Source organism: Pseudophryne corroboree, chromosome 8 (genome assembly GCF_028390025.1).
Source record: "Pseudophryne corroboree isolate aPseCor3 chromosome 8, aPseCor3.hap2, whole genome shotgun sequence".
NCBI lineage: Eukaryota > Metazoa > Chordata > Amphibia > Anura > Myobatrachidae > Pseudophryne > Pseudophryne corroboree.
The window spans coordinates 116,962,321-116,974,873 of NC_086451.1; the positions used below are offsets into that span (position 1 = coordinate 116,962,321).

The 12,553-nt window shown below is 45.8% G+C and overlaps 1 protein-coding gene across 5 annotated transcripts in view; it reads right to left on the reverse strand.

The window, feature by feature from the left end:
• The window catches only part of GOLGA1 (golgin A1), a 217,811-nt gene extending 205,609 nt beyond the window's left edge, over window positions 1-12,202 (reverse strand). For 2 of the 5 annotated variants that reach the window (XM_063936885.1, XM_063936884.1), the window contains exon 1: window positions 12,067-12,202. The gene's annotated coding sequence lies outside the window, so the exon portion shown is untranslated. Of the gene's footprint in view, window positions 1-11,945; window positions 12,004-12,066 lie in introns of those variants that run through there. The other 3 variants (XM_063936886.1, XM_063936882.1, XM_063936883.1) reach the window with 2 other exon arrangements.
• Window positions 12,203-12,553: the final 351 nt, after the last annotated feature.

Here is a 12,553-nt window from a genome sequence, read left to right on the forward strand (position 1 = left end):
CCATGCATCACACCCTTTTAAAAAATGTTTCCTTTTAAACTGGTTAAGAAATTGTTGTTATATGAAAATGTAATTGCTTGGTAGCGGTGGGTGTAGAAAAAATGCTGCAGAGTAAAAGGTCCTACACACTGGGCGATAATACTCAAAGATATGAACGATCTTGTTCATTAATGAATGAGATACCATTCATATCTTTGAGTGTGGAGGCACCAGCGATGAACGATGCGCGTCACCTCTGCATGCAGGCCAATATGGACGATCTATGGAGCCGGGTGACGGGGGGAGTGAAGAGACTTAATTCCCCACGTCACAAACCCCCCCCCCCCGCCGGGTCGCCCGTATCCGCCGTCGGGCAGCTCGGCGGCGGATCGCTCAATGTGTAGGGACCTTTAGAATGCTTTCAAAAATAGAGGTGTTAATATATGTGTGTGTGTGTGTGTGTGTGTGTGTGTGTGTGTATGTATATATAACAGCAATAATCCCAAACAGAACCCACAGAGACAGCAACAATATAGGCGACGACAATCAAGACAGCAATATTCTAGCACGTCGGCCAGTGATGCTGAAGAGACCCCGTCTAAAAAAGGTCAGCAGACACAAGATGCCCCTTTAGGGGTACGCACCCGGGCCATACTGGCAGGCCGCGAGGTGCGCCCACGAGGAGAGGGGGGCAGACGTGGAGGAAAGCCAGGTCCCAAAGCAGGGACAAAACCTCCGAGGAGGGGTCGCAATTGATCATCAATCTTTCAACCAAAGTACTGACACCTATAGAAAATAAGGTATTAAGCAAAGGTCTGTCTTTCATCCCTACCAGTTCGATGGACCCGCTACAGTGGAAGATTGAATCGTACAGATTAACGCGTTCACTTAAATTAAAGGAATATTACAATAAGAACATTAATTCTAACTCGTCGTTGGAATCCACCATCCCAGTACAGCTAAAGAAATTAAAGAAATCCACGTTTGAACCCACGTCACAAAATTCGTCTATCAGAACTTTTAGCAGAATGATGGACGGTGTTGGGGAAGAAAGATGTGGGAAATCATGTTCTAATATATCCCGGGAAGAATCTGCAGCCCTGAAAAGTCTCGGTAAGAGACAAGACATCATTATTAGGAATGCGGACAAGGGGGGTGCTTTAGTTGTCCTTGATATTGATAAATACAAACATGAATGTGAAAGATTACTGTCTGATACTGATACCTATGGTAGACTGAGCCAAGATCCTACTTGGCAATTTAAGAAAGATTTAGACAGTATGCTTAAAGATGCAGTCGAACAAGGTATCATCACACAGTCTGTCTGTAAAGCCTTATCCATTGATTTTCCTGTTGTACCTGTGTTTTACATAATTCCTAAGGTACATAAAAATCCCCTGGACCCCCCAGGACGACCGATTATATCGGCCAGGGGATCGTTATGTGAGCCTTTATCTGTGTACTGTGATGCTTTTTTACAGCCTTGTATCCAGAACACTAGCACACACCTGAAAGATACTTCTATGTTACTCAGGAAATTTCTAGAAATGGGTAAATTATCTGAACAGATTAGCCTCGCCACCATAGACGTTACGAGCTTATACACATGTATTCCGCATGGGGCGGGGCTACAAGCTGTCAGAAGACTAATTACCAATAACCCACTGTACAAAGGTCCTGATATTAATTTTTTCATAGCACTGTTAGAATTCTCCCTAACCCACAATTATTTCCTTTATGATAAGATCTTCTTTCTGCAGCGCACAGGTTGCGCAATGGGATCGGCGGTGGCACCATCCTTCGCCAACTCATATATGTGGGAGGTCGAGAATGATTTATTTTTACACAACAGTGCTATATGTGATAGGATAAGCCTATATTTCCGTTATATAGATGATGTCCTTATATTTTGGAAGGATGATTGGGATGACCTTAAATCACTAGTTTGTACACATAATGCCACAGACAGCCCCATCAAATTAACTTTAACCATTGATGATAAAACCATTAATTTTTTGGATGTCTGCATTACGCTTGATGAAGGGATGATCAACACATCACTATTTGTGAAACCTACAGACAGGAATAATGTGGTGAGATATGATAGTTCCCACCCTAAATCTACGATTCGCAGCTTACCGTTTTCCCAATACTTGAGAGTATGTCGCATCACGACTAACCCACATGAGAAGGAGTTAGCCTTACACAACATGACCCTAAGATTCCTAGATAGAGGTTATCCAATTAAACTGTTGATGATAGCACGAAAGAGGGCGTTGAGTCTCACAAGAGAACAACTACTGGAACAAAAACCCCCTAAACAGTTACAGGGCAGATTTCCCTGGGTTACCCGTTTTAATTCTAGTAGTCATCATCTGACAAAAAAGACCAAACAAATCTGGCCCATTGTGGCTACTGATAAGGGGTTGGGTGAGGCATTCCAATCTAAATTATTACCCAGCTATTCTAATAATAGCAGTATAAGAGATATAGTCATGAAAACCGATATCTCTCAATTTAGTATGGCCAAGGAACATTTTCTTAGCAGAAAAGCGGGATGTTACCGGTGTAGTGGATGCACAACGTGTAGTTATATGACTCCGGGTACGAAATTTTTGCATCCACATACTGGGAAATCATATAACATCAAACAGTACTTATCTTGTGAATCGAAGTTTGTGGTCTACTTACTTACATGCCCATGTGGTTTATCATATGTGGGCAAGACGGATTGTACTTTTAAGATCAGGATGGCACAACACAGGTATGCCATCCGTGAAGCCATAAAAGCGGGTGATAGCGAACAGCCAGTAGCTCGTCATTTTGCTAAAAAACAACATAACATGGCGACTCTCCGTTATAAAATTATTGACCAGGTTCCTAAATCTTTAAGAGGTGGAGACAGATCCAAAAAACTCCTACAACTTGAGTCCCGTTGGATACACACATTAGGCACACTTGCCCCTAAAGGGCTCAATGAAGCCCTTAATCTAAGATGTTTTTTATGAGCAGTTGTTAGGCAAGTGAAGATGATGCAATAATTATTTGCACTGGTAACAACCAGGTTTAATCCCAATAAAAATAATGTGATAGCCTTATGGATACATATTTTACTATGTCACATATATTAGTCCCTATGTCACTAAAAAAAAAAAAAAAAAAAAAAATTTTTCCTATGTTATTAATATTTTTTCTATGCCACTAACATTTACATTTTATTTGTGATTTTAATATGCAGCCTACGGCTCGTTGTATTAATATAACTTATGTTTCACACTTACATCGTTCTGATCACTATAAGATGTATATATGTTTGATTTTTCGTATGGATCAGATCGTCTTATTTATACACCAGTGTTGTTTTGATGCACAATGCAATGGCTGAAAGGAGGCATATTATTATATTTTTTGTTTATATGTTGCTATGGTTTCTTTCTTCCTAGCCACAACGCGTCAGCTGGACGGGCCGGCATGATGTCATTTCCGGTGGGACCGGAAGGACGCGGCCGGAAACCGGGCGACGCGGCTGGAGGCGGCGGGTGTGAGTATTCCCACTTATGTATGTATTTAAACACTGTTTTTTGTTACACACACTTATCCTGACGAAGGGGCTGTGTCCCCGAAACGTAGATCACCTGATTAAAGTCTTTGAAAAGTCTCCGGAGTGCCGCCTCATTACCCTGTTTGTATGACGGAGGACTCTCTCCACGAGGAGGGCACCAGGAGCGGCTGTTTGCTGGCGGAGGGGACCGCAGGAGTGCCGGGTCACTGTGCAGGTTATATATATATATATATATATACACATACACATACATACATACACACAAACAGATTAATGTAAATTATATATAATAGCGATAGTGATACATCACATCTAGCAAAGGGCTGAAAACCAAGCACATAAATTAAACTACAGTACAAAGGGCAGAGTTGCTATGGGACAGGTTAAAGAAGCTCATAGCAATTTAATTTAAATTAACATTTTTAACACCTTGCACTCCTTTTTTTGTATTTTGGTACAGTTTCAAAACTGGGTAAAATATCTTAGAATTAAAAGGTGTAATTTTAACTATAATTCAAATAATAAGAATTTACTTACCGATAATTCTATTTCTCGTAGTCCGTAGTGGATGCTGGGGACTCCGTAAGGACCATGGGGAATAGCGGCTCCGCAGGAGACTGGGCACAAAAGTAAAGCTTTAGAACTACCTGGTGTGCACTGGCTCCTCCCCCCATGACCCTCCTCCAAGCCTCAGTTAGGATACTGTGCCCGGACGAGCGTACACAATAAGGAAGGATTTTGAATCCCGGGTAAGACTCATACCAGCCACACCAATCACACCATATAACTTGTGATCTAAACCCAGTTAACAGCATGATAACAGAGGAGCCTCTAGAAAAGATGGCTCACTACAGCAATAACCCGATTTTTTGGTAACCATAACTATGTACCAGTATTGCAGACAATCCGCACTTGGGATGGGCGCCCAGCATCCACTACGGACTACGAGAAATAGAATTATCGGTAAGTAAATTCTTATTTTCTCTGACGTCCTAGTGGATGCTGGGGACTCCGTAAGGACCATGGGGATTATACCAAAGCTCCCAAACGGGCGGGAGAGTGCGGATGACTCTGCAGCACCAAATGAGAGAACTCCAGGTCCTCCTCAGCCAGGGTATCAAATTTGTAGAATTTTACAAACGTATTTGCTCCTGACCAAGTAGCTGCTCGGCAAAGTTGTAAAGCCGAGACCCCTCGGGCAGCCGCCCAAGATGAGCCCACCTTCCTTGTGGAATGGGCTTTTACAGATTTTGGCTGTGGCAGGCCTGCCACAGAATGTGCAAGCTGAATTGTACTACAAATCCAACGAGCAATAGTCTGCTTAGAAGCAGGAGCACCCAGCTTGTTGGGTGCATACAGAATAAACAACGAGTCAGATTTTCTGACTCCAGCCGTCCTGGAAACATATATTTCCAGGGCTCTGACAACGTCTAGCAACTTGGAGTCCTCCAAGTCCCTAGTAGCCGCAGGCACCACAATAGGTTGATTCAGGTGAAACGCTGAAAACCACCTTAGGGAGAAACTGAGGACAAGTCCTCAATTCCGCCCTGTCCGAATGGAAAATCAGATGAGGGCTTTTACAGGATAAAGCCGCCAATTCTGACACGCACCTGGCCCAGGCCAGGGCCAACAGCATGACCACTTTCCATGTGAGATATTTTAACTCCACATATTTAAGTGGTTCAAACCAATGTGACTTTTGGAACCCAAAAACTACATTTAGATCCCAAGGTGCCACTGGAGGCACAAAAGGAGGCTGTATATACAGTACCCCTTTCACAAACGTCTGAACTTCAGGGACTGAAGCTAGTTCTTTTTGGAAGAAAATTGACAGGGCCGAAATTTGAACCTTAATGGACCCCCATTTCAGGCCCTCCATAGACACTCCTGTTTGCAGAAAATGTAGGAATCGACCTAGTTGAAAATTCCTCCGTCGGGGCCTTACTGGCCTCGCACCACGCAACATATTTTCGCCAAATGCGGTAATAATGTCTTGCGGTTATATCTTTCCTGGCTTTGATCAGGATAGGAATGACTTCATCCGGAATGCCTTTCTCCTTCAGGATCCGGCGTTCAACCGCCATGCCGTCAAACGCAGCCGCGGTAAGTCTTGGAACAGACAGGGTCCTTGCTGGAGCAGGTCCCTTCTTAGAGGTAGAGGCCACGGATCCTCCGTGAGCATCTCTTGAAGTTCCGGTTACCAAGTCCTTCTTGGCCAATCAGGAGCCACGAATATAGTGCTTACTCCTCTCCATCTTATAATTCTCAGTACCTTGGGTATGAGAGGCAGAGGAGGGAACACATACACTGACTGGTACACCCACTGTGTTACCAGAGCGTCTACAGCTATTGCCTGAGGGTCCCTTGACCTGGCGCAATACTTGTCGAGTTTTATAAACATGTGGAAGACTTCTGGGTGAAGTCCCCACTCTCCCGGGTGGAGGTCGTGTCTGCTGAGGAAGTCTGCTTCCCAGTTGTCCACTCCCGGAATGAATACTGCTGACAGTGCTATCACATGATTTTCCGCCCAGCGAAGAATCCTTGCAGCTTCTGCCATTGCCCTCCTGCTTCTTGTGTCACCATGTCTGTTTACGTGGGTGACTGCCGTGATGTTGTCCGAATGGATCAACTCCAGGTGACCTTGAAGCAGAGGTCTTGCTGAGCTTAGAGCATTGTAAATGGCCCTTAGCTTCAGGATATTTATGTGAAGTGATGTCTCCAGGCTTGACCATAAGCTCTGGAAATTCCTTCCCTGTGTGACTGCTCCCCAGCCTCGCAGGCTGGCATCCGTGGTCACCAGGACCCAGTCCTGAATGTGCGGCCCTCTAGAAGATGAGCACTCTGCAACCACCACAGGAGAGACACCCTTGTGCTTGGTGACAGGGTTATCCGCTGATGCATCTGAAGATGCGACCCGGACCATTTGTCCAGCAGGTCCCACTGGAAAGTTCTTGCGTGGAATCTGCCGAATGGGATTGCTTCGTAGGAAGCCACCATTTTTCCCAGAACCATTTCATTGATGTACTGAGACTTGGCTCGGTTATAGGAGGTTCCCGACTAGCTCGGATAACTCCCTGACTTTCTCCTCCGGGAGAAACACTTTTTTCTGGACTGTGTCCAGGATCATCCCTAGGAACAGAAGACGAGTCGTCGGAATCAGCTGCGATTTTGGAATATTGAGAATCCAATCGTGCTGCCGCAACACTACCTGAGATAGTGCTACACCGACCTCCAACTGTTCCCTGGATCTTACCCTTATCAGGGAATCGTCCAAGTAAGGGATAACTAAAATTCCCTTCCTTCGAAGGAGTATCATCATTTCGGCCATTACCTTGGTAAAGACCCGGGGTGCCGTGGACCATCCATACGGCAGCGTCTGAAACTGATAGTGACAGTTCTGTACCATAAACCTGAGGTACCCTTGGTGAGAAGGGTAAATTGGGACATGAAGGTAAGCATCCTTGATGTCCCGAGACATCATGTAGTCCCCTTCTTCCAGGTTCGCAATCACTGCTCTGAGTGACTCAATCTTGAATTTGAACCTCCGTATGTAAGTGTTCAAGATTTTAGATTTAGAATCGGTCTCACCGAGCCGTCCGGCTTCGGTACCACAACAGTGTGGAATAATACCCCGTTCCCTGTTGCAGGAGGGGTACCTTGATTATCACCTGCTGGGAATACAGCTTGTGAATGGCTTACAAAACTGCCTCCCTGTCAGAAGGAGACATCGGTAAAGCCGACTTTAGGAAACGGCGAGGGGGAGACGTCTCAAATTCCAATTTGTACCCCTGAGATATCACCTGAAGGATCCAGGGGTCTACTTGCGAGTGAGCCCACTGCGCGCTGAAATTCATTGAGACGGGCCCCCACCGTGCCTGATTCTGCTTGTAAAGCCCCAGCGTCATACTGAGGGCTTGGCAGAGGCGGGAGAGGGCTTCTGTTCCTGGGAACTGGCTGATTTCTGCAGCCTTTTTCCTCTCCCTTTGTCACGGGGCAGAAATGAGGAACCTTTTGCCCGCTTGCCCACGAAAAGACTGCGCCTGATAATACAGCGTCTTCTTATGTTGAGAGGCGACCTGGGGTACAAACGTGGATTTCCCAGCTGTTGCCGTGGCCACCAGGTCTGAAAGACCGACCCCAAATAACTCCTCCCCTTAATAAGGCAATACTTCCAAATGCCGTTTGGAATTCGCATCACCTGACCACTGTCGTGTCCATAACCCTCTACTGGCAGAAATGGACAACGCACTTAGACTTGATGCCAGTCGGCAAATATTCCGCTGTGCATCACGCATATATAGAAATGCATCTTTTAAATGCTCTATAGGCAATAATATACTGTCCCTATCTAGGGTATCAATATTTTCAGTCAGGTAATCCGACCACGCCAACCCAGCACTGCACATCCAGGCTGAGGCGATTGCTGGTCGCAGTATAACACCAGTATGTGTGTAAATACATTTTAGGATACCCTCCTGCTTTCTATCAGCAGGATCCTTAAGGGCGGCCATCTCAGGAGAGGGTAGAGCCCTTGTTCTTACAAGCGTGTGAGCGCTTTATCCACCCTAGGGGGTGTTTCCCAACGCACCCTAACCTCTGGCGGGAAAGGATATAATGCCAATAACATTTTAGAAATTATCAGTTGTTATCGGGGGAAAACCACGCATCATCACACACCTCATTTAATTTCTCAGATTCAGGAAAACTACAGGTAGTTTTTCCTCACCGAACATAATACCCCTTTTTGGTGGTACTCGTATTATCAGAAATGTGTAAAACATTTTTCATTGCCTCAATCATGTAACGTGTGGCCCTACTGGAAGTCACATTTGTCTCTTCACCGTCGACACTGGAGTCAGTATCCGTGTCGGCGTCTATATCTACCATCTGAGGTAACGGGCGCTTTAGAGCCCCTGACGGCCTATGAGACGTCTGGACAGGCACAAGCTGAGTAGCCGGCTGTCTCATGTCAACCACTGTCTTTTATACAGAGCTGACACTGTCACGTAATTCCTTCCAACAGTTCATCCACTCAGGTGTCGACTCCCTAGGGGGTGACATCACTATTACAGGCAATCTGCTCCGTCTCCACATCATTTTTCTCCTCATACATGTCGACACAAACGTACCGACACACAGGGAATGCTCTGATAGAGGACAGGACCCCACTAGCCCTTTGGGGAGACAGAGGGAGAGTTTGCCAGCACACACCAGAGCGCCATATATATACAGGGATAACCTTATATAAGTGTTTTTCCCCTTATAGCTGCTGTATTTTTAATATTGCGCGTAATTAGTGCCCCCCTCTCTTTTTTAACCCTTTCTGTAGTGTAGTGACTGCAGGGGAGAGCCAGGGAGCTTCCCTCCAACGGAGCTGTGAGGGAAAATGGCGCCAGTGTGCTGAGGAGATAAGGCCGCCGAGAAGGGGGCGGAGCCTATCTCCCGTTTTTCTGTGTATTCTGGCAGGGGTTAAATTCATCCATATAGCCCAGGAGCTATATGTGATGCATTTTTTTGCCATCCAAGGTGTTTTTATTGCGTCTGCACCCTCAGTGACCGGAGTGTGAAGTGTGCTGAGAGCAATGGCGCACAGCTGCAGTGCTGTGCGCTACCTTGTTGAAGACAGGACGTCTTCTGCCGCCGATTTTCCGGACCTCTCCTGTCTTCTGGCTCTGTAAGGGGGCCGGCGGCGCGGCTCCGGGACCTATCCATGGCTGGGCCTGTGATCGGTCCCTCTGGAGCTAATGTCCAGTAGCCTAAGAAGCCCAATCCACTCTGCACGCAGGTGAGTTCGCTTCTTCTCCCCTTAGTCCCTCGATGCAGTGAGCCTGTTGCCAGCAGGTCTCACTGAACATAAAAAACCTAAAACTAAACTTTTCACTAAGCAGCTCAGGAGAGCCACCTAGTGTGCACCCTTCTTGTTCGGGCACAAAAATCTAACTGAGGCTTCGAGGAGGGTCATGGGGGGAGGAGCCAGTGCACACCAGGTAGTTCTAAAGCTTTACTTTTGTGCCCAGTCTCCTGCGGAGCCGCTATTCCCCATGGTCCTTACGGAGTCCCCAGCATCCACTAGGATGTCAGAGAAAAGTAATGTAAATAGTTAACAACTATATGAAATTATTCTGACAAGAATGCATAATACACAACAAAGGAGAATTCTGGGCACTCAGTTCAACCAATCAGAAAGTGCAGAGAAAAGCTGAGGGGTGCGGATTACCAGCTGAATGCAAAAGACAGAGCAGCTCTGCTAACCAATACAGAATGTCAGATTCATGAAAGTGAAAGATATTTTAATGTAATACCCCTGTCAGACAGAAACTGAAATTACAGGGAGAAGCAGTTGCACTCGGTAATTTCATGAAACACACGGGTCCTTTTTCTGTGTGAAAGGGTCAACCTGGGTTGAAATTCACAGGACTTCGACCCTGGAATTTACCAGGGTCGGAGACACGGGAATTTCGACCCGGGTTGACTCTTTCAAACAGACAAAATACTGTGTTGAAATTCTCTGTCTGAAACTGATATAACAAATATTTGCCATTGGCCAAAGCAAGGGAAAGTAAAGCAGGGAATATTACAAACACCTGTTTCGGTATTAACATAGAAAGTACTGTTTATTGTCCTACCTTACAACACAATAAATTGCATTTTTTTCTCTTAGATGGAGTACAGTCCTAAAACTGTGTTCTGGAAAGTCAAAGGAATAATATTGCAGATCACATGATTAGCAATTATCTTTACCAATAAATGATGAGCCAGAGTTTATCTTCCCTAGCAGGGGTGCAAGCAAGAAGCATAGCAAAGGTTGCAAATGCATAAGAAAAGTGTATAGCCCTTCTGATTACCAAACACTTTTTACACGTCATGCATCAGAAACCACATCCGCTGCAACAAAGCAGGGAAAGAGGAGCTCTGTACACCTCAGCCTCATTACAGTCTATGTAATGGAGAAACATATTAATGTCCTGTGAGTGACATGTATGCAGAGACCTGGAAAGAATGGGAAACTAGAAGATAAGGCTCCTCTGGAGAGTTCCTCCGTAAATAGAGAGAATAGAGAAGCATGGGCCGTTAAGCAGTGATGGGTAGATATTGAAGGGTAAAACTAAGAACTGAGAGGTGAGGGTAAGTAGTGAGGGATAACAGTAAGTGAGTGGTAATTACCGAGTGGTTGGAGTAAGCAGTGATGGGTAGGGGTAAATAGAGAGGGTTAGAATTGAGCAGTGAGGAGTAAGGGTAAATACTGAGGGTTAAGCAGTGAGGGATAGGTACTGAAGGGTAAGCAGTGACAAGTAGAGAGGGGTAGGGTTGAGCAGTGAGTGGTAGGTACTGAGGGGTAAGGGTAAGCAGGACGGGTTAGGGTTGAGCAGTGTAAGGGTAAATACTGAGGGAAAGTAGTTAGGGTTATAGGTAAAAGGTGAGGGGTAGGTACTGAAGAGTAAGCAGTGACGGGTAGGAGTAAGTACAATGGGGTAGGGCTGAGCAGTGAGTGGTAGGTACTGAGGGGTAAGGGTAAGCAGGACAGGTTAGGGTTGAGCAGTGTAAGGGTAAATACTGAGGGAAAGTAGTTAGGGTTATAGGTAAAAGGTGAGGGGTAGGTACTGAAGAGTAAGCAGTGACGGGTAGGAGTAAGTACAATGGGGTAGGGCTGAGCAGTGAGTGGTAGGTACTGAGGGGTAAGGGTAAGCAGGACAGGTTAGGGTTGAGCAGTGTAAGGGTAAATACTGAGGGAAAGTAGTTAGGGTTATAGGTAAAAGGTGAGGGGTAGGTACTGAAGAGTAAGCAGTGACGGGTAGGAGTAAGTACAATGGGGTAGGGCTGAGCAGTGAGTGGTAGGTACTGAGGGGTAAGGGTAAGCAGGACAGGTTAGGGTTGGGCAGTGTAAGGGTAAATACTGAGGGAAAGTAGTTAGGGTTATAGGTAAAAGGTGAGGGGTAGGTACTGAAGAGTAAGCAGTGACGGGTAGGAGTAAGTACAATGGGGTAGGGTTGAGCAGTGAGTGGTAGGTACTGAGGGGTAAGGGTAAGCAGGACGGGTTAGGGTTGAGCAGTGTAAGGGTAAATACTGAGGGAAAGTAGTTAGGGTTATAGGTAAAAGGTGAGGGGTAGGTACTGAAGAGTAAGCAGTAACGGGTAGGAGTAAGTACAGTGGGGTAGGGCTGAGCAGTGAGTTGTAGGTACTGAAGGGTACTAAGCAGTGATGGTCTGGGGTAAGCAGTGATGGGTAGGTGTAAGTAGAGAGGGTTAGAGTTGAGCAGTGAAAGGTAAAGGTAATACTGAGGGGTAGGTACTGAAGGGAAAGCAGTGAGGGGTAGGGGTAAATAGAAAGCGGTAAGGTTGAGCAGTGATTGGTAGGTACTGAGGGGTAAGCATTTATCAGTGTGCCATGTACCTGGGACACTCACAGTATCACTCTCTCAGATACAGATAGGGAAACACATTACTTTCGGACTGTATAAGACATATGACAGCCGAGCGCTGAGCTGCTCGGTACTTGCCGCCCCCCGTGGCAACATTAACTCCTACCCGGTCAGGTCTCCGAGTCTCCGTTCTCTCCGGTAGATGTGGCCGGTTACGTCAACGCAGCGACTGGGTCAGGTGAGGCGGAAGCTGATTGGCTGGCTGGGTAAGAGTGGAGGGGTCAGGGCTGACGTAGAAGCTGCGTCTGATTGGCTGGGTGAGATCGCCTTACGTCATCACCTCCCGCATGCGCATTTGGATGGGGGAGACAGACCTAAGGGATAGCACACTGACTGGTTCCATTGTGTGTGACTATTCTGGATAAAAAAACATTACTGGACAGATTATCACTGTATTTATAAGCAACACTGCTGAAGAGAGATCTGCTAATGCTTTAGTTTTAGCTAGATGATTTTAGGCATCATTTATTAAACTTGCAGCTTCAAAGATGGTTATTTTATAGTCTCAATATTATATTCTGTGAAGGTGCAGTTGGAATTAAATGTTATTTAATTGTAATTGACTAAACATTTTAAGGGCTACAGTACAAAAC